This window comes from Oncorhynchus nerka, linkage group LG15 (assembly GCF_034236695.1).
Source record: "Oncorhynchus nerka isolate Pitt River linkage group LG15, Oner_Uvic_2.0, whole genome shotgun sequence".
In the NCBI taxonomy this organism is placed as follows: domain Eukaryota; kingdom Metazoa; phylum Chordata; class Actinopteri; order Salmoniformes; family Salmonidae; genus Oncorhynchus; species Oncorhynchus nerka.
Window position 1 is genome coordinate 4,549,752 of NC_088410.1, and position 22,501 is coordinate 4,572,252.

The following is a 22,501-nucleotide window of genomic DNA, read 5'->3' on the forward strand; positions in this document are numbered from 1 at the left end:
TTTCTTGTTTGTTGTAGTCAGTTGTTCATGTGTAGTCAGTTGTTCATGTGTATCTTAACGTATTAAAAAAGAACCATGGACACTTACCACGCCGCATATTGGTCCTCTGATCCGTTTCGCCTCTCCTCTTCGGAAGAAGAGGAGGAAATTCATTACAGAGGGCTAGCCATCTAACTTTGATAAAGAACCAGAAATAACTATGACATTTCTGGCTCATTAGGAAATCTAAACTTGGTTATTGAGTCAATTAGACAATTTTTTTTAAAGCTTCTAAAAACATAAAATAACAACCGAAGCACCAGGTGAGACAAACTCACTGATCCTGCTTTGTTGGATACGTCTTCCTGTCCAATTCTCTCTGCATCCTGTGCCCCTGGGCGGGTCTGCGGCTCTCTTCAAAACTCAAATCCTACAGAAGAAAACAAAAGTGCACACGGCTGTTACTAGGATTGTATTGTAATATTCACTACATGGTCTTTTATGTATAACCAATAATGATTGTCATGCAGAAGAGTTGAGCATAACACTTCTACAATCCATACACAACATCTTCATAGCCATAGAACCAAGGGGCCATCCCAGTAATGTTATTAGGTAACTAGTATAGAACCATCCCAGTAATGTCATTAGGTAACTAGTATAGAACCATCCCAGTAATGTTATTAGGTAACTAGTATAGAACCATCCCAGTAATGTCATTAGGTAACTAGTATAGAACCATCCCAGTAATGTTATTAGGTAACTAGTATAGAACCATCCCAGTAATGTCATTAGGTAACTAGTATAGAACCATCCCAGTAATGTCATTAGGTAACTAGTATATAGAACTGTTATCCATCCCAGTAATGTCATTAGGTAACTAGTATAGAACCATCCCAGTAATGTCATTAGGTAACTAGTATAGAACCATCCCAGTAATGTCATTAGGTAACTAGTATAGAACCATCCCAGTAATGTAATTAGGTAACTAGTAATATAACTAGTATAGAACCATCCCAGTAATGTCATTAGGTAACTAGTATTAGAACTAGTATAGACCCATCCCAGTAATGTCATTAGGTAACTAGTATTAGAACTAGTATAGAACCATCCCAGTAATGTCATTAGGTAACTAGTATTAGAACTAGTAATGTCATTAGGTAACTAGTATAGAACCATCCCAGTAATGTCATTAGGTAAACTAGTATTAGAACTAGTATAGAACCATCCCAGTAATGTCATTAGGTAACTAGTATAGAACCATCCCAGTAATGTCATTAGGTAACTATTAGAACTATAGAACCATCCCAGTAATGTCATTAGGTAACTAGTATAGAACCATCCCAGTAATGTCATTAGGTAACTAGTATAGAACCATCCCAGTAATGTCATTAGTATAGAACCATCCCAAATGTCATTAGGTAACTAGTATAGAACCATCCCAGTAATGTCATTAGGTAACTAGTATAGAACCATCCCAGTAATGTCATTAGGTAACTAGTATAGAACCATCCCAGTAATGTCATTAGGTAACTAGTAAGAACCATCCCAGTAATGTCATTAGGTAACTAGTATAGAACCATCCCAGTAATGTCATTAGGTAACTAGTATAACTAGTATAGAACCATCCCAGTAATGTCATTAGGTAACTAGTATAGAACCATCCCAGTAATGTCATTAGGTAACTAGTATAGAACCATCCCAGTAATGTCATTAGGTAACTAGTAGAGAACCATCCCAGTAATGTCATTAGGTAACTAGTAATGTCATTAGGTAACTAGTATAGAACCATCCCAGTAATGTCATTAGGTAACTAGTATAGAACCATCCCAGTAATGTCATTAGGTAACTAGTATAGAACCATCCCCCAGTAATGTCATTAGGTAACTAGTAGAACCATCCCAGTAATGTCATTAGGTAACTAGTATAGAACCATCCCAGTAATGTCATTAGGTAACCATCCCAGTAATAGAACTAGTATCCATCAGTAATGTCATTAGGTAACTAGTATAGGTAACTAGTATTAGAACTAGTATAGAACCATCCCAGTAATGTCATTAGGTAACTAGTATAGAACCATCCCAGTAATGTCTAGTATAGAACCATCCCAGTAATGTCATTAGGTAACTAGTATTAGAACTAGTATAGAACCATCCCAGTAATGTCATTAGGTAACTAGTATTAGAACTAGTATAGAACCATCCCAGTAATGTCATTAGGTAACTAGTATTAGAACTAGTATAGAACCATCCCAGTAATGTCATTAGGTAACTAGTATAGAACCATCCCAGTAATGTCATTAGGTAACTAGTATTAGAACTAGTATAGAACCATCCCAGTAATGTCATTAGGTAACTAGTATAGAACCATCCCAGTAATGTCATTAGGTAACTAGTATTAGAACTAGTATAGAACCATCCCAGTAATGTCATTAGGTAACTAGTATTAGAACCAGTAATGTCATTAGGTAACTAGTATAGAACCATCCCAGTAATGTCATTAGGTAACTAGTATAGAACCATCCCAGTAATGTCATTAGGTAACTAGTATAGAACCATCCCAGTAATGTCATTAGTAACTAGTATAGAACTAGTAGTATAGAACCATCCCAGTAATGTCATTAGGTAACTAGTATAGAACCATCCCAGTAATGTCATTAGGTAACTAGTATAGAACCATCCCAGTAATGTCATTAGGTAACTAGTATTAGAACTAGTATAGAACCATCCCAGTAATGTCATTAGGTAACTAGTATTAGAACTAGTATAGAACCATCCCAGTAATGTCATTAGGTAACTAGTATTAGAACTAGTATAGAACCATCCCAGTAATGTCATTAGGTAACTAGTATTAGAACTAGTATAGAACCATCCCAGTAATGTCATTAGGTAACTAGTATTAGAACTAGTATAGAACCATCCCAGTAATGTCATTAGGTAACTGTATAGAACATTAATGTCATTAGGTAACTAGTATTAGAACTAGTATAGAACCATCCCAGTAATGTCATTAGGTAACTAGTATTAGAACTAGTATAGAACCATCCCAGTAATGTCATTAGGTAACTAGTATAGAACCATCCCAGTAATGTCATTAGGTAACTAGTATAGAACCATCCCAGTAATGTCATTAGGTAACTAGTATAGAACCATCCCAGTAATGTCATTAGGTAACTAGTATAGAACCATCCCAGTAATGTCATTAGGTAACTAGTATAGAACCATCCCAGTAATGTCATTAGGTAATGTCATTAGGTAACTAGTATAGAACCATCCCAGTAATGTCATTAGGTAACTAGTATTAGAACTAGTATAGAACCATCCCAGTAATGTCATTAGGTAACTAGTATTAGAACTAGTATAGAACCATCCCAGTAATGTCATTAGGTAACTAGTATAGAACCATCCCAGTAATGTCATTAGGTAACTAGTATAGAACCATCCCAGTAATGTCATTAGGTAACTAGTATAGACCCATCTCAGTAATGTCATTAGATAGCTTAGTATAGCTAGGAGTCAGAAGGGCAAAGGATTGAAAAGCATGCCAAGGTTATTTTCTATGAATGCAGAGCTATGATAGTCGAAATGTATTATTTCACACTGCATGATAGCTAATGTACTAAAGCTATCGTCATATTGCTATCTTGTACCAGGCAGGGAAATTCACGGTAGCTATTGTGAATCGTGTAGTTAACTAGCTAGCTACCTCGACGTTGTTAACATTAACTACCCTTCTGGCCGACAACGTGAATATTGTCTTATTACAATATAACTATGAGAATTACAATGTATTTTGTTACGTTAGAGCTTGATATTCTAAAATTGATTCAATTGTTTTTCCCCCTTCATCAATCTACACACAATACCCCATAATGACATCACAATACCCCATAATGACATCACAATACCCCATAATGACATCACAATACCCCATAATGACAAAGCAAAAACAGATGTTTAGAAAATGTTGCAAATGTATAAAAAAAAATGTACTATTACATTTACATAAGTATTCAGACCCTTTACTCAGTACATTTACATTTACTCAGTACTTTGTTGAAGCACCTATGTGGGCGATTACAGCCTTCTTGGGTATGACGCTACAAGCTTGGCACACCTGTATTTGGGGAGGTTCTCCCATTCTTCTCTGCGGATCCTCTCAAGCTCTGCGTCAGGTATGTTGTATGGGCAGCGTCGCTGCACAGCTATTTTCAGGTCTCTGCAGAGATGTTCGATCGAGTCCGCCCCCGTCTGAGGTCCTGACCACTATGGAGCAGGTTTTCGTCAAGGATGTCTCTGTACTTTGCGCCGTTCATCATTCCCTCGAATGACTAGTCTCTCAGTTCCTGCCGCTGAACAACATCTGCATTGCATGATGCTGCCACCACCATACTTCACCGTAGGGATGGTGCCACCACCATGCTTCACCGTAGGGATGGTGCCACCACCGTGTAGTTCACCGTGCTTCACCGTGATGGTGCCACCACCACCACTGTGCTTCACCGTAGTGATGGTGCCACCACTGGTGGTGCCACCACCATGCTTCACCGTAGGGATGGTGCCACCACCATGCTTCACCGTAGGGATGGTACCACCACCATGCTTCACCGTAGGGATGGTGCCATAGGATTGTGTCGAGGAACCAGTCTCGGAGCTCTATTGACAATTCCTTCGACCTCATGGCTTGGTTTTTGCTCTGACATGCACTGTCAACTGTGGGACCTTATATAGACAGGTGTGTGCCTTCCCAAATCATGTCCAATCAATTTAGTTTACCACAGGTGGACTCCAAGTTGTAGATACGTTTCAAGGATGATCAATGGAAACAGGATGCACCTGAGCTCAATTTCGAGTCTCATAACAATGGGTCTGAATACTTATATAAATAGTGTTCTTTTTTTAAATACATTTGCAAAAAAAAATGAAAAATCTGTTTTTGCTTTCATTACCACAAAGTTATTTGAGTACATTACTTTGTATTTTAACATTGACTGACTGGTTAGCTAAAGCTCGCAATATGCTATGGTAGCTACTAGCTAGCTGGCTGGCTAAAGCTCGCAATATGCTATGGTAGCTACTAGCTAGCTGGCTGGCTAAAGCTCGCAATATGCTATGGTAGCTACTAGCTAGCTGGCTGGCTAAAGCTCGCAATATGCTATGGTAGCTACTAGCTAGCTGGTTGGCTAAAGCTCGCAATATGCTATGGTAGCTACTAGCTAGCTGGCTGGCTAAAGCTCGCAATATGCTATGGTAGCTAATAGCTAGCTGGCTGGCTAAAGCTCGCAATATGCTATGGTAGCTACTAGCTAGCTGGCTGGCTAAAGCTCGCAATATGCTATGGTAGCTACTAGCTAGCTGGTTAACGTTAGCTGGGCTCGGTGGTATTATCCTTCCTGAACCTTGTTCTCCAGGTGAGACACACCCAGCATGTTAGCGTTAGCTAGCTAGCTACTTGAGTCAACACACTATGAGTAACGTTTACCCCTTTTCAATATAACTAAACGCTAGCAAACATATTAATGTTACCAAACACTGTTATTGCTAGCTGGATAACACAAACACTAGCTAGGTAACTAGCTATATGCCTAAACTATATAAATCACGATGATGATAACTAGGGGGTAATGTATAGTGTCTATGCCAAAATTGTCATACATTCTTCTTCTCTACCACAGATTCCCATAAAGTCTCAGATTCCAGGATGGGGCAAAGGCTTACGAGAAAGAAACAGATGGAGATGGAATTAGACAGAGATGTCGATTTCTATTACTATTTGTAAATGTTTCAAAGGGAAGAATAATAATATTACATTTTTCTAAATGAGCTATCTAGACTAAGACTACTCACTGTACTACAGATGTTTCTAAATGAGCTATCTAGACTACTCACTGTACTACAGATGTTTCTAAATGAGCTATCTAGACTACTCACTGTACTACAGATGTATCTAAATGAGCTATCTAGACTACTCACTGTACTACAGATGTTTCTAAATTAGCTATCTAGGCTACTCACTGTACTACAGATGTTTCTAAATGAGCTATCTAGACTACTCACTGTACTACAGGCTACATATGTTTCTAAATGAGCTATCTAGACTACTCACCCTACTATAGGCTACAGATGTTTCTAAATGAGCTATCTAGACTACTCACTGTACTACAGATGTTTCTAAATGAGCTATCTAGACTACTCACTGTACTACAGATGTTTCTAAATGAGCTATCTAGACTACTCACTGTACTACAGATGTTTCTAAATGAGCTATCTAGACTACTCACTGTACTATAGGCTACAGATGTTTCTAAATGAGCTATCTAGACTACTCACCGTACTACAGATGTTTCTAAATGAGCTATCTAGACTACTCACTGTACTACAGGCTACAGATGTTACTAAATGAGCTATCTAGACTACTCACCGTACTACAGGCTACAGATGTTTCTAAATGAGCTATCTAGACTACTCACTGTACTACAGGCTACAGATGTTTCTAAATGAGCTATCTAGACTACTCACTGTACTACAGGCTACAGATGTTTCTAAATGAGCTATCTAGACTACTCACTGTACTACAGATGTTTCTAAATGAGCTATCTAGACTACTCACTGTACTACAGATGTTTCTAAATGAGCTATCTAGACTACTCACTGTACTACAGATGTTTCTAAATTAGCTATCTAGACTACTCACTGTACTACAGATGTTTCTAAATTAGCTATCTAGACTACTCACCGTACTACAGGCTACAGATGTTTCTAAATGAGCTATCTAGGCTACTCACCGTACTACAGGCTACAGATGTTTCTAAATTAGCTATCTAGACTACTCACCGTACTACAGGCTACAGATGTTTCTAAATGAGCTATCTAGACTTAGAATACTTACTGTATTCCATGCTACAGATGTTTCTAAATTAGCTATCTAGACTACTCACTGTACAACAGGCTACAGATGTTTCTAAATGAGCTATCTAGACTACTCACTGTACTACAGATGTTTCTAAATGAGCTATCAAGACTACTCACCGTACTACAGATGTTTATAAATGAGCTATCTAGACTACTCACTGTACTACAGATGTTTCTAAAGATGTTAGACTAAATGAGATGTTTCTAAATGAGCTATCTAGACTACTCACTGTACTACAGGCTACAGATGTTTCTAAATGAGCTATCTAGACTACTCACTGTACTACAGATGTTTCTAAATGAGCTATCTAGACTACTCACTGTACTACAGGCTACAGATGTTTCTAAATGAGCTATCTAGACTACTCACTGTACTACAGATGTTTCTAAATGAGCTATCTAGACTACTCACTGTACTACAGGCTACAGATGTTTCTAAATGAGCTATCTAGACTACTCACTGTACTACAGGCTACAGATGTTTCTAAATGAGCTATCTAGACTACTCACTGTACTACAGATGTTTCTAAATGAGCTATCTAGACTACTCACTGTACTACAGGCTACAGATGTTTCTAAATTAGCTATCTAGACTACTCACCGTACTACAGGCTACAGATGTTTCTAAATGAGCTATCTAGACTACTCACCGTACTATAGGCTACTCACCGTACTACAGGCTACAGATGTTTCTAAATGAGCTATCTACTAATTTGAGTCACCACTAAAATAGTTATTAATGTTATTGAGTAGGCCTCTACATCTTTGTTTAATCTAACAATAAAACTCCTTATTATTTCTGTAAGAAATGTAAAGGCTTTTTACAATAAATTTGACTGAAGTAGAAGCTCATCTTTTCTTCTCATGTTTATTGTCTGCAGTTGTCTTGATGTCCTTTGTATGTTTGATGATTTGTTTGTATATACACAGAGCAGAAAAACAACATTTCCCCATTGGGATGAAAAAAAGTAATTATCTTATCTTGTGATGAGGAAAGTATTGGCTGTAAGGGGTTAGAGAAAATGTATTTTCTCATTTGAAATGTATTTGCTCATTTTGATATTATTATTATTTGCCAGAATAAATGTCGTGAATAACTGCTTTACCAACTCCAGTCAGCAGATGGCGATGTGAGTCTTTCAGTTGATTTTTGTTGTTGTACATAATCTAGTGGACAGGACGGGACTACCTAAAAACAAAATGGCAACTAAGTCAGCTACCTCGGTAGCTTACTAGCCAACAATAAACTGATGCATTGAAACTCCTTTGATAATTTGTACATTAATCTGTTTTTTAACACAATTTAAACGTAATATGCTTGTTAAATGTACTACATTGTTAAGAGTGATACTGAGCTAAGACTAGACTAGGCTAGTCACTAATGCTAGCTAGCATCCCTGACCAATGAGCTCGCTAAACTACTCCCCCTCTGCTAAAGAAGCTCTGGGGCTGAACATTATCGTGGTAGAAGAGGAGGATATCACAGTGAAAGGAGAGAAAGAAGATTTCAGAATTAAAAAGGAGGATGTTACAGTGAAGAGAAAGAACCGTTTGGAATGAAAGAGGAAGAGGGAATAGAGTATGTAACAGTGGAAGAGGAGGAGGTAGAAGCTTTCAAAATGGAAGAGGAGGATATCATATTGAAAGAGGAGGAGGCTGTTACAGTGGAAGACGAGAAAGAACCGTTTGGAGTGGAAGAGGGGGTAGAGGCTGTCACAGTGGAAGAGGAGGAGATAGAAGCTTTCAGAATTAAAGAGGAAGTTACAGTGAAAGAAGAGAAATAACTGTTTGGAGTGGAAGAGGGGGTAGAGGCTGTCACAGTGGAAGAGGAGGAGATAGAAGCTTTCAAAATGGAAGAGGAGGCTCCCTCAATAAAAAAGGAGGACATTTTGGGAGTGAAAGAAAGGGAAGAAATTGGGGAGGAGACTGAAGACCTGATTAACACCAGTGAGTATGGTCTTTGAAACAGAGGCACAAACTCAGGCAGTTGTTGAACCAATGTGTGGTTTTTAAAGGTGCATTCTAATGAAGTACTACACATGAATATGTTGTTCAGTACTGTAGGAAATATTAAAGGATTATCTGTGATTGGTACATGCATTTTTTAAACTTTAAATTACTGATATGATACAATATTCTTTATTGTCCATTTTACATGGAAGTTCATTTAGGTACACAAACACACTACACTAGAAAACATTCAGTATGGAAAGCTGGAAAGTTAGTACATAAGTCACACATTTCTTTGGCCTACTGTTTGACCGTGGGCCTTCTTCTGTCCTACTGTTTGACCGTGGGCCTTCTTCTGTCCTACTGTTCAGCAGCCTGATGGGCCTCTACCTGTCCTACTGTTCAGCAGCCTGATGGGACTCTCTCTGTCCCACTGTTCAGCGGCCTGATGGGCCTCTCTCTGTCCCACTGTTCAGCAGCCTGATGGGCCTCTCTCTGTCCCACTGTTCAGCAGCCTAGCCTTTATCTGTCCCACTGTTCAGCAGCCTGATGGGCCTCTCTCTGTCCCACTGTTCAGCGGCCTGATGGGCCTCTCTCTGTCCCACTGTTCAGCAGCCTGATGGGCCTCTCTCTGTCCCACTGTTCAGCAGCCTAATGGGCCTTCTTCTGTCCTACTGTTCAGCGGCCTGATGGGCTTTCACCTGTCCTACTGTTCAGCAGCCTAATGGGCCTCTACCTGTCCTACTGTTCAGCGGCCTGATGGGCCTTTACCTGTCCTACTGTTCAGCAGCCTGATGGGCCTCTATCTGTCTTACTGTTCAGCAGCCTGATGGGCCTTCTCTGTCTTACTGTTCAGCAGCCTGATGGGCCTCTCTCTGTCCCACCTTCAGCAGCCTGATGGGCCTCTGTCCCACTGTTCAGCAGCCTGATGGGCCTCTGTCTACTGTTCAGCAGCCTGTCTTCACTGTTGTTCAGCATGGGCCTCTCTCTGTCCTACTGTTCAGCAGCCTGATGGGCCTCTACCTGTCCTACTGTTCAGCAGCCTAATGGGCCTCTACCTGTCCTACTGTTCAGCAGGGCCTGTTCATGGGCCTCTCTCTGTCTTACTGTTCAGCAGCCTGATGGGCTTTCACCTGTCTTACTGTTCAGCAGCCTGATGGGCCTCTCTCTGTCCCACTGTTCAGCAGCCTGATGGGCCTCTCTCTGTCCTACTGTTCAGCAGCCTGATTGGCCCTCCTCTGTCCCACTGTTCAGCAGCCTGATGGGCCTCTACCTGTCCCACTGTTCAGCAGCCTGATGGGCCCTCACCTGTCCCACTGTTCAGCAGCCCAATGGGCCTTTATCTGTCCCACTGTTCAGCAGCCTGATGGGCCTCTACCTGTCCCACTGTTCAGCAGCCTAATGGGCCTCTACCTGTCCTACTGTTCAGCAGCCTGATGGGCCCTCACCTGTCCCACTGTTCAGCAGCCAAATGGCTGCACGATTGAAACTTGCCCTGCTCCTATTCTTGCTGAACAGTGAGACCTTATATCTCCTTCAGTAGGTCAGCAGCTCAAAACCTAGGAAAAGGTTATGTGTGGGGTCCTCTGATGTGCTTGGCCTTTGTCCCGTGTATCACCTGTAGGTGGGGGGGGGGTTAGTCACAGACAAGGTGAGGCTGGTGTCACCTGTAGGTGGGGGGTGGGTAGTCACAGACAAGGTACTGTTGGGATCACCTGTGGTGGTGGGGGGGGGTAGTGACAAGGTGGTTGGGATCACCTGTAGGTGGTGGTGGGGGGGTAAGTCACAGACAGGGTGAGGCTGGGATCACCTGCAGATAGTGGTGGTGGTGTGGGGGGGGTTAGTCACTGACAAGGTGCTGCTGGGATCACCTGCAGATAGTGGTGGTGGGGGGGTTAGTCACAGACAAGGTACTGCTGGGATCACCTGTAGGTGGTGGTGGGGGGAGGGGGGGGGGGTAGTCACAGACAAGGTGAGGCTGAATGCAGTTAAAAGCAGAGGACAAGTATAGGATGAGGATGTGCACATACCTAGACATAGATTCTTGGAAAATATAACTTATAAAAGTTAGGATCAGATTTTACTCACCAAAGTGCTGTAGTTCAGTTTGAACAAATAAAATAGATCTTCCCACTGGTATCTGTTACCAGGACAACCAGCAGAGTTATGTTAATTGGCATGAAGATACACTGGTATATTTCCACCACGGTAGACAGAGTTCTGTTAGTTATTCTACATTGTAGAATAATAGTAAAGACATCAAAACTATGAAATAACACATGGAATCATGTAGTAACCTAAAAACTGTTAATCAAATGAAAATATCTTTGAGATTCTTCAAAGTAGCCAGCCATTGCCTTGATGACAGTTTTGCATTCTCTCACCAGCTTCATGAGGTAGTCACCTGGAATGCTTTTTCAACAGTCTTGAAGGAGTTCCCACGTGCTGAGCACTTCTTGGCTGCTTTTCCTTCACTCTGCGGTCCATACCATTTCAATTGGGTAAAGGTCGGGTCATTGTGGAGGCCAGGTCATCTAGTTCCGCAAAGCACAAACCAAATGGGATGGCGTGTCACTGCAGAATACTGTGGTAGCCATGCTGGTTAAGTGTGCCTTGAATTGTAAATCAATCACAGTGTCACCAGCGAAGAACCATCACACCACCTCCTCCATGCTTTACAGTGAGAACTACACATGCAGAGATCATCCTTTCACCTACTCTGTGTCTCACAGTGGTTGGAATAAAATAAAATAAACATTTGGACTGATCAGACCAAAGGACAGATTTCCACCGGTCTAAATGTCCATTGCTCGTGTTTCTTGGCCCAAGCAAGTCTCTTCTTATTATTGGTGTCCTTTAGTAGTGGTTTCTTTGCAGTGATTCATGCAGGTCTCCTCTGAACAGTTGATGTTGAGATGTTGTCTGTTACTTGAACTCTGTGAAACATGTATTTGGACTTCAATCGGAGGCTGGTAACTCTAATGAACTTATCCTCTGCAGTAGAGGTAACTCTAATGAACTTATCCTCTGCAGTAGAGGTAACTCTAATGAATTTATCCTCTGGAGTAGAGGTAACTCTAATGAACTTATCCTCTGCAGTAGAATTTATCCTCTGGTAACTCTAATGAACTTATCCTCTGGAGTAGAGGTAACTCTAATGAACTTATCCTCTGTAGTAGAGGTAACTCTAATCAACTTATCCTCCGCAGTAGAGCGGCAATAGCGGCAATATCTAACATTTATCTAACAATTTCACAACTACCTAATACGCACAAATATAAGTAAAGAAATGGAATAAGAATAAATACATGTAAATATATGGATGCGCAATGACAGAGCAGCATAGGCTAAGATGCAATAGATGGTATAAAATACAGTATATACATATGAGATGAGTAGTGCAAGATATGTAAACATGTTTAAAGTGGCATTATTAAAGTCAATGATTTCAATTCCGTATCTAGGCAGCAGCCTAGTGCTAGTGATGGCTGTTTAACAGTCTGATGGCCTTGAGATAGAAGCTGTTTTTCAGTCTCTCAGTCCCAGCTTTGATGCACCTGTACTGACCTCGCCTTCTGGATGGTAGCGGGGTGAACAGGCAGTGGCTCGGGTGGTTGTTGTCCTTGATGGTCTTTTTGACCTTCCTGTGACATCGGGTGGTGTAGATGACCTGGAGGGCAGGTAGTTTGCCCCCGGTGATGCACTGCGCAGACCACACCACCTTCTGGAGAGCCTTGCGGTTGTGGGCGGTGCAGTTGCCGTACCAAGCCAGACAGGATGCTCTCAATTGTGCATCTATAAATGTGTGTGAGGGTTATAGGTGACAAGCCAAATTTCTTCAGCCTCCTGAGGTTGAAGAGGCACTGTTGCCTTCTTCACCACACTGTCTGCGTGGGTGGACCATTTCAGTTTGTCCGTGATGTGTATGCCGAGGAACTTAACTTTCCACCTTCTTCACTGCTGTCCCGACAATGTGGATGGCGGGGGTAGTCCCTCTGCTGTTTCCTGAAGTCCACGATCATCTCCTTTGTTTTGTTGAGGGAGAGGTTATTAAGATCATCAAGGACGTCAACCACCCGAGCCACGGCCTGTTCACCCCGTTCTCATCCAGAAGCAGGTGACAGGTGCATCAAAGCTGGGACCGAGACAGTTGTCTTCGCTCTATCAACATGACTAGCATCACGACTATCAACACGACTAGCATCACGACTAGCAACACGACTAGCATCACGACTATCAACATGACAAACAACATGACTATCAACATGACTAGCACATGACTATCAACACGACTATCAACACGACTATCAACATGACAAACAACATGACTATCAACATGACTATCAACATGACAAACAACATGACTATAAACATGACTATCAACATGACAAACAACATGACAAACAACATGACTAACATGACTATCAACATGACTATCAACATGACTATCAACATGACAAACAACATGACTATCAACATGACTATCAACATGACTATCAACATGACTATCAACATGACAAACAACATGACTATCAACATGACTATCAACATGACAAACAACATGACTATCAACATGACTATCAACATGACAAACAACATGACTATCAACATGACTATCAACATGACAACATGACAACATGACTATCAACATGACTATCAACATGACTATCAACATGACTATCAACATGACTAACATCAACAACATGACTAGCACATGACTATCAACATGACAAACAACATGACAAACTAACATGACTATCAACATGACTATCAACATGACTATCAACATGACTAACAACATGACTAGCACATGACTATCAACATGACTAACAACATGACATCAACATGACTATCAACATGACATGACTATCAACATGACAACATGACTACTGTCAACATGAACATGACTATCAACAACATGACTATCAACATGACTATCAACATGACTATCAACATGACTAAAACAACATGACTATCAACATGACTATCAACATGACTATCAACATGACTAGCAACATGACTATCAACATGACTATCAACATGACTATCAACATGACTATCAACATGACAACATGACTAGCACAAAGCAACATGACTATCAACATGACTAAACATGACTATCAACATGACTATGACTATCAACATGACTATCAACATGACTAACAACATGACTATCAACATGACTATCAACATGACTATCAACATGACTATCAACATGACTATCAACATGACTATCAACATTAATATCAACATGACTAGCAACATGACTATCAACATGACTAGCAACACGACTAGCAACACGACTAGCAACACGACTAGCAACATGACTATCAACATGACTATCAACATGACTATCAACATGACTATCAACATGACTAGCACATGACTATCAACATGACAAACAACATGACTATCAACATGACTACATGACTAACATGACAAACAACATGACTATCAACATGACTATCAACATGACTAACATGACATCAACATGACTATCAACATGACTAACAACATGACTATCAACAATCAACATGACTATCAACATGACTATCAACATGACTATCAACATGACAAACAACATGACTAGCACATGACTATCAACATGACAAACAACATGACTAGCACATGACTATCAACATGACTATCAACATGACAAACAACATGACTATCAACATGACTATCAACATGACTATCAACATGACAAACAACATGACTAGCAACATGACTATCAACATGACTATCAAACATGACAAACAACATGACTATCAACATGACTATCAACATGACTATCAACATGACAACTGACTGTCAACATGACTATCAACATGACTACTCAACATGACAAACAACATGACTATCAACAAACAACATGACTATCAACATGACTATCAACATGACTATCAACATGACTATCAACATGACTATCAACATGACTATCAACATGACTAGCATCATGACTAGCAACATGACAACATGACTAGCACATGACTAGCAACATGACTAGCAACATGACTAGCAACTATGATGACTATCAACATGACTATCAACATGACTAGCAACACGACTATCAACATGACTATCAACATGACTATCAACATGACTATCAACATGACTATCAACATGACTATCAACATGACTACTAGACTAAACATGACTAGCAACACTAGCAACATGACTATCAACACGACTATCAACATGACTATCAACATGACTATCAACATGACTAGCAACATGAATATCAACATGACTATCAACATGACTAGCATCAACATGACTATCAACATGACGACTAGCATCATGACTACATGACTATCAACATGACTATCAACATGACTATCAACACAACTGACTATGAAACATGACTATCAACACGACTAGCATCAGACTACATGACTATCACATGACTAGACATGACTATCAAACAACATGACTAGCAACATGACTATCAACACAAACATGACTAGCAACATGACTAGCATCAACATGACTAGCAACATGACTAGCAAACATGACTAGCAACATGACTATCAACATGACTAGCAACATGACTATCAAACATGACTAGCAAAGACAAACATGACTAGCAACATGACTAGCAACACGACTCAACATGACTAAAATCAAATCAAGACAAAAGTGCATAAAACTAAAACCCCAAACAGCAAACATGACTAGCAAAAACTCCCTAGAAAGGCCAAAACCTAGGAAGAAACCTAGAGGAACCAGGCTATGTGGGGTGGCCAGTCCTCTTCTGGCTGTGCTAGAGATTATAACAGAACATGACCAAGATGTTCAAATGTTCATAAATGACCAGCATGGTCATGTAATAATAAGGCAGAACAGTTGAAACTGGAGCAGCAGCACAGTCAGGTGGACTACAGCACATCATGTCAGGTAGTCCTGGGGCACGGTCTGGGCTCAGGTCCTCCGAAATGTTATTTTATCCTCTTTGGCTGTGCCGGGTGGAGATATAACAGAACGTGGAAAGATGTTCAAATGTTCAAAATGACCAGCATGGTTGAATATCATTGTGGCGGTTTCATTCAGGTCTCTGTTTAAGGCCAGAAATGGACTCTGTGGCTTTGACAGGAAGAGTCATCACAGGTAGACTCTCCAGGTCCTGACAAGAGAAAGAAAGAGAGAAGGAGAGGAATCACTTCACACAGGACACCGAATAGGACAGACTCCAGATATAACAAACTGACCCTAGCCCCCGAGCAGCCTGGAGGCTGAGACAGGGGGGTCAACCAGACCCACAGGAGGAGACCTTTGCAGGCCCCCAACCAGACTATCTAGGAAGAGTCATTCAGGTGAACCAGACTTGGGGAAGGAGAGTCCTTCAGGGGAACCAGACCTAGGGGAACCAGAGAGAGACCTTCAGGGGAACCAGACCTAGAGACTGCCAAACCAGTAGGACGATACTGCTGCTCCCACTGTGGAAGGAGATTTACCAAGTTACACAACCTAAAAGAGCACGAGAGGACACACACAGGAGAAAAGCCTTTCCAATGTTCCCAGTGTGGAAAGAGTTTTAGCCGGTTAGACAGCCTGAAAATGCATGAAAGAATTCACTCTGGAGAGAAGCCTTACCAATGCTCCTATTGTGTAATGAGTTTTTCACGATCACAGGCCCTCAAAAGGCATGAGAGGACACACACAGGAGAAAAGCCTTTTCAATGCTCCCAGTGTGGAAATAGTTTTACCCTGTTGGCACACCTGAAATCACATGAGAGGACGCACACAGGAGAAAAGCCTTTCCAATGTTCCCAGTGTGGAAAGAGTTTTACCCGGTTAAGGACCCTAATTAGGCACCAAGGAATACACAAAGAAGGAAGGAAGACCTTCCATTGCTCTCTGTGTGGAAAGAGTTTTACTGAGTTATGGGGCGTGAAAATACACGAGAGAATTCACTCTACACACAGAGGAGAAAGGCCTTTCCAATGCTCCCAATGTGGAAAGCGTTTTACCCAGTTAGGGAACCTGAATTTACATAAGATAATTCACTCTGGAGATAAGCCTTACCACTGCTCTCAGTGTGGAAAGAGCTTTATTCGGTCATGCCATCTCAAAGAGCATGAGAAAACACACACAGGGGAAAAGCCCTTCCAATGTTCCCAGTGTGGGAAGAGTTTTGCCCGGTTATGGAACCTAAAAGAGCATGAGAGGATACACACAGGAGAGAAGCCCTACCACTGCTCTCATTGTGGAAAGACCTTTTCCCGATTAAGGGAACTGAAATCCCATTACATTTCACACACTCTTATCCAGGGAGAATAACAATTGTTGAATTCACCATAAGGTAGCTAGGTGAGACAGCCACACATCACAGGCATAGTAAGTATGTTTTCCATTCATTAAATAGTTCTCAGTGAAGTCAGTGCTAGTAGGAAAAGACAAGTTCAGGTCAGATTTATTGAAGATACTCTTTGAAGAGGTAGGGTCATCGTGGTTTTCAAGGTTCGTTGTACATGAGAATAAAGAAGCTATGTTCTGTCTCTTTTTTACTGAGAATTTGTGTTTTTGTTTATGCCGCATGAAATCAAATGGTATGAATGAAATCATACAACAAAATGGCTACTTTTGTTTTAAAATGTTCTAATGTGCATTTTATTTGAATTAATAACAATTCTTGTAATCTTGTAATTCCAAGATGGTGTAGCAGTGCAGACGTGGTTTGTCGTCTCGTTTACTTTTGTATTTTGTCTTTTTTGTATATATTTAAATGTATTTTTAATATTTTTTCAATTTTTAAATTAAATATACCTTCCGGCAACCCGCCTCACCCAATGTCATACGGATCCGCTATTTTTTAGACCTTATAGCTAGAGCCCCCATCAGAACCTAGCCATCAGAAGCTAACCAGCTAATTAGCTACTAGCTATTTAGTCATTGTTAGCGGCCTTTACCTTCTGCACAGACACCAACCGTTTTTTTTTGCCTGGATGATACTTGCCAGCCTGCCAGTATTGGACTGTTTTCTCCACTACGTATTCCTGCCGTAAACCCATTACTCCTGATCATCACAGCTAGCTAGCTGCCACAGAGTGACCCAGCCCCGAAGCTAGCCCTGAGCCAGGCCCACCTCCCGGCCTACTCTGTGATCACTCGGCTACTCAGCCGATGACTCTACCCCAACACAGCTACAATCCACTACTCCACCGGATCCATACTGTAAGTTCTGGACCTTTGCATCGGATCCTCGCTGCTAGCTAGCTGCTACCGATTGGCTATAGTGGCTAACGCCCCTGCTCCGAAGCTAGCACCAGTTAGCCGCAAGCCAGGAGCATCTCCCGACTAGCAAACGAAATTACTACAACTACAATACTTCTTTCGCCATCTGGCCCGGACCCTTTGTCGACACGGCGCCCCGCCGTACCATCCATCGACTGGTCTGCGGATGTAACTCCATCAGCTGTGCCCTCAACTGGCCTTTGCCGGATGTTGGAGCAAACATTTCTACTTACCCCGGCCTGCTAACTTTAAACGCCATGTCTCCCGCGTAGTAACGACTACCCCGCGGCTTCCCTGTTCCATCTATTGCTGTTCACTGGACCCTATGATCACTTGGCTACATAGCTGATGACTGCTGGGCTGTTCATTAATCACAGTACTCCATTTTGTTTATTTTTTGTTTATCTGTCGGCCCCAGAACTCAGGCCCTGTGTGTCGTTAACTGACCCTCTCTGGCCATTCATCGCCATTTTACCTGTTGTTGTCTTAGCTGATTAGCTGTTGTTAATTTACATGCTGACCAGACCGGACACGTCGCATGCGCGAGCATCGCAAAACAAATGTAGAAATCCATGTTATTCAATTATTGCACCCACCAACGAGCATCTGCGATGCCAAGGGCTGAAATAGAACGCAGATCGCGCTGCAAGTCCTGCCTCTCCCATCTCCTCATTGGTTTATAGAAGCAGGTACCCACGTTCCATCTCCTCATTGGTTATACCCACGTGGGTGATTGAAAGATGAACTGTTTTGCCGGTCGTCGTGGTAATATGAAAGTGTAGATGGATCACCATATAAGTTCAAAGATGAAAAAGCCTGGAAGGAGGAGAGATGACTAGAAACGATTCGGATGGCCGTTTTATGTGTGGATTAATTGTCGGAGTAGATGACCTTGTGCATTTCAGGTAAAATAACAACTGTGTTTATATCCCAGGACAAATTAGCTAGCAAGTGCAAACTTGTGTTCCCAAATTAATGTCATTGGTTCAGAGTTTGTTTTGATAATTTAACCTGCGTGTCGTGATCGCGTTTGGTGTAGGGGTACAAAATGTATGTACGATGGTGCACGCGCGCAGCCGGTTTGGGTTCCGTGTTACCCGTTGTTGTCTCAGCTAGCTCTCCCAATCAACACCTGTGATTGCTTCATGCCTTGCTTTATGTTTCTCTCAAATGTCAATATGCCTTGTACACTGTTGTTTAGGATAGTTATCATTGTTTTAGTGTACTGCGGAGCCCCTAGTCCCACTCAACATGCCTCAGATACCTCCTTTGTCCCACCTCCCACACATGCGGTGACCTCACCCAGCATAACTAGCCCGTACAGTAAACTTGGTGCCTGGGTTTTACCTCCACTGTACCCGCACCCCACCATACCCCTGTCTGTACATTATGCCCTGAATCTATTCTACCACGCCCAGAAATCTGCTCCTTTTTATTCTCTGTCCCCAACGCTACAATATTTTCCATCAAGATCGAACTACCAAAGGGGGAGGAGTTAGTCTGCAGAATTCTATCATACTTTCCAGGTCTGGGCCCAGTGGGAGTGAAATTTTTGGAAAAAGTGGATCCCTGCCTTTTGGCTAATCCATATGTAGTCTCAAGCTGGGTAGAAAATAATTTGGGTTTGTTAAAATCAGCTTGAAGTGGATTTCCTCCCAAACAGTTCGAGCTTCTAATTTTAAAAATGAATCTCTTCAGAAATAATTCTCTCACTGTTTCCGCCTGCAACCGACCCCCCTCAGCTCCCAGCTGTGCCCTGGACACCATATGTGAATTGTTTGCCCCCCATCTATCTTCAGAGTTCGTTCGATCTGTTAGGTGACCTGAACTGGGATATGCTTAATTAACACCCCGGCAGTCCTACAATCTAAACTAGATGCCCTCAATCTCACACAAATTATCAAGGAACCCACCAGGTACAACCCTTAATCTGTAAACATGGACACCCTGATAGATATTATCCTGACCAACTTGCCCTCTAAATACACCTCTGCTGTTTTCAATCAGGATCTCAGCGATCACTGCCTCATTGCCTGCATCCTTTATGGGTCCGCAGTCAAACAACCACCCTTCATCACTGTCAAACGCTCCCTAAAACACTTCAGCGAGCAGGCCTTTCTAATCGACTTGGCCCTGGTATCCTGGAAGGATATTGACCAAATCCCGTCAGTCGAGGGTGCCTGGTCGTTCTTTAAAAGTAATTTCCTCACCATCTTAAATAAGCCCCTTTCAATAAATAAAAAACTAAGAACAGATATAGCCCTTGGTTCACTCCAGACCTGACTGCCCTCGACCAGCACAAAAACACCCTGTGGCAGACTGCACTAGCATTGAATAGTCCCGGCGATATGCAACTTTTCAGGGAAGTCAGGAACCAATACACACAGTCAGTCAGGAAAACAAAAGATAGCTTTTTCATAAAAGAAATTTGCATCCTGCAGCTCTAACTTCAAAAAGTTTTGGGACACTGTAAAGTCCATGGAGAATAAGAGCACCTCCTTCTGGGACACTGTAAAGTCCATGGAGAATAAGAGGACCTCCTTCTGGGACACTGTAAAGTCCATGGAGAATAAGAACACCTCCTCCCAGCTGCCCACTACACTGAGGCTAGGAAACACTGTCACCACTGATAAATCCACAATAATCGAGAATTTCAAGAAGCATTTATCTACGGCTGGTCATGCTTTCCTCCTGGCTACCCCAACCCCGGCCAACAGCTCCGCACCCCCCGCAGCTACTTCTTTGGACACCGTGTTAACAAACCTCCAAACAAGCTTCAATGCCATACAACACTCCTTCCGTGGCCTCCAACTGCTCTTAAATGCTAGTAAAACTAAATGCATGCTCTTCAACTGTTTGCTGCCAGCACCCGCCCGCCCGACTAGCATCACTACTCTGGACGGTTCTGACTTAGAATATAGGGACAACTACAAACACCTAGGTGTCTGGCTAGACTGTAAACTCTCCTTCCAGACTCATATTAAACATATCCAATCCAAATCGGCTTCGTATTTCGCAACAAAGCCCCCTTCACTCACGCCGCCAAACATACCTTTGTTAAACTGACTATCCTACCGATCCTCGACTTTGGCGATGTCATTCACAAAATAGCTTCCAATACTCTACTCAGCAAACTGGATGCAGTCTATCACAGTGTCATCCGTTTTGTCACCAAAGCCCCTCATACCACCCACCACTGTGACCTGTATTGCCTCGTCGGCTGGCCCTCGCTACATATTTGTCGCCAGAACCACTGGCTCCAGGTCATCTATAATCTATGCTTTCCTTTCAGTTCTCTGCTGCCAATGACTGGAACGAATTGCAATAATCGCTGAAGCTGGAGACTTATAGTTCCCTCACTAACTTTAAACATCAGCTATCTGAGCAGCTAACTGATCGCTGCAGCTGTACATAGTCCATCGGTAAATAGCCCACCCAATCTGCCTACCTCATCCCCATATTGTTTTTATTTACTTTTCTGCTCTTTTGCACACCAGTATTTCTCCTTGCACATCACCATTTGCTCATCTATCACTCCAGTGTTAATCTGCTCAATTGTAATTACTTCGCTACTATGGCCTATTTATTGCCTTACCTCCTCACACCATTTGCACACACTGTATATAGACTTTATTTTGTTTCTTATATTGTGTTATTGACTGTATGCTTGTTTATGCCATGTGTAACTCTGTATTGTTGTTTGTGTAGCACTGCTTTGCTTTATCTTGGCCAGGTCGCAGTTGTAAATGAGAACTTGTTCTCAACTGGCCTACCTGGTTAATAAATAAAGGTGAAATAAAACAAATCTTTAAAAAAGCAGTTTCTTATAGGAATCTTATAGGAATGCTATAGTGCTTTTTCGTAAGGGGAGCCAGTTTGACTGTATGTAACGTTCGATGAGCAAAGACTAAGACTGGTAGGTCTGGGATACCAGACTGCACTCTGGTCAAAGAGTGATGACAGATATCCCTGCAAATGAAAACAGTCTGATCTCCACAAAAGCCAAACTGAGAAATAAATTTCGTTTTTTTTATATTAACAAGTGGTTGCCATGGTGAATAATCCAATAATAATTGGTAGGACCCATGAAAGGAAACTATAAATGAAAATACTGACAGATCAATAAAAATGTCCTTGTAGATCTAATCGAAATGATTCTAAATTAATATCTAAGGGTATTTTTTAAATACATTAATACATTTCCCGTTGCAGGTATTATAAATGAACAGTGTGTCAGTGTTAATAAGATCTTCTGTCTCCTCCTCTTTCACTCCCAGAACGGGTTCAACCTTCTATTTTATTGAGACAGTCTCCTCTTCCTACCCAAAAGGTTCGTCTTTCACTGAAACAGCCTCCTCTTCCTCCTTTTTCATTCTGAAAGCTTCTACCTCTTCCACTGTGACAGCCTGTATCCCCTCTTCCTCTTT

At 41.7% G+C, this 22,501-nt stretch overlaps 1 long non-coding RNA gene across 2 annotated transcripts in view; it reads right to left on the minus strand.

Moving 5' to 3' along the window:
• Positions 1-22,501, minus strand: part of LOC135560375 (uncharacterized) — a 295,196-nt gene that overhangs the window by 15,095 nt on the left and 257,600 nt on the right. The gene's annotated exons all lie outside the window — the stretch shown is intronic.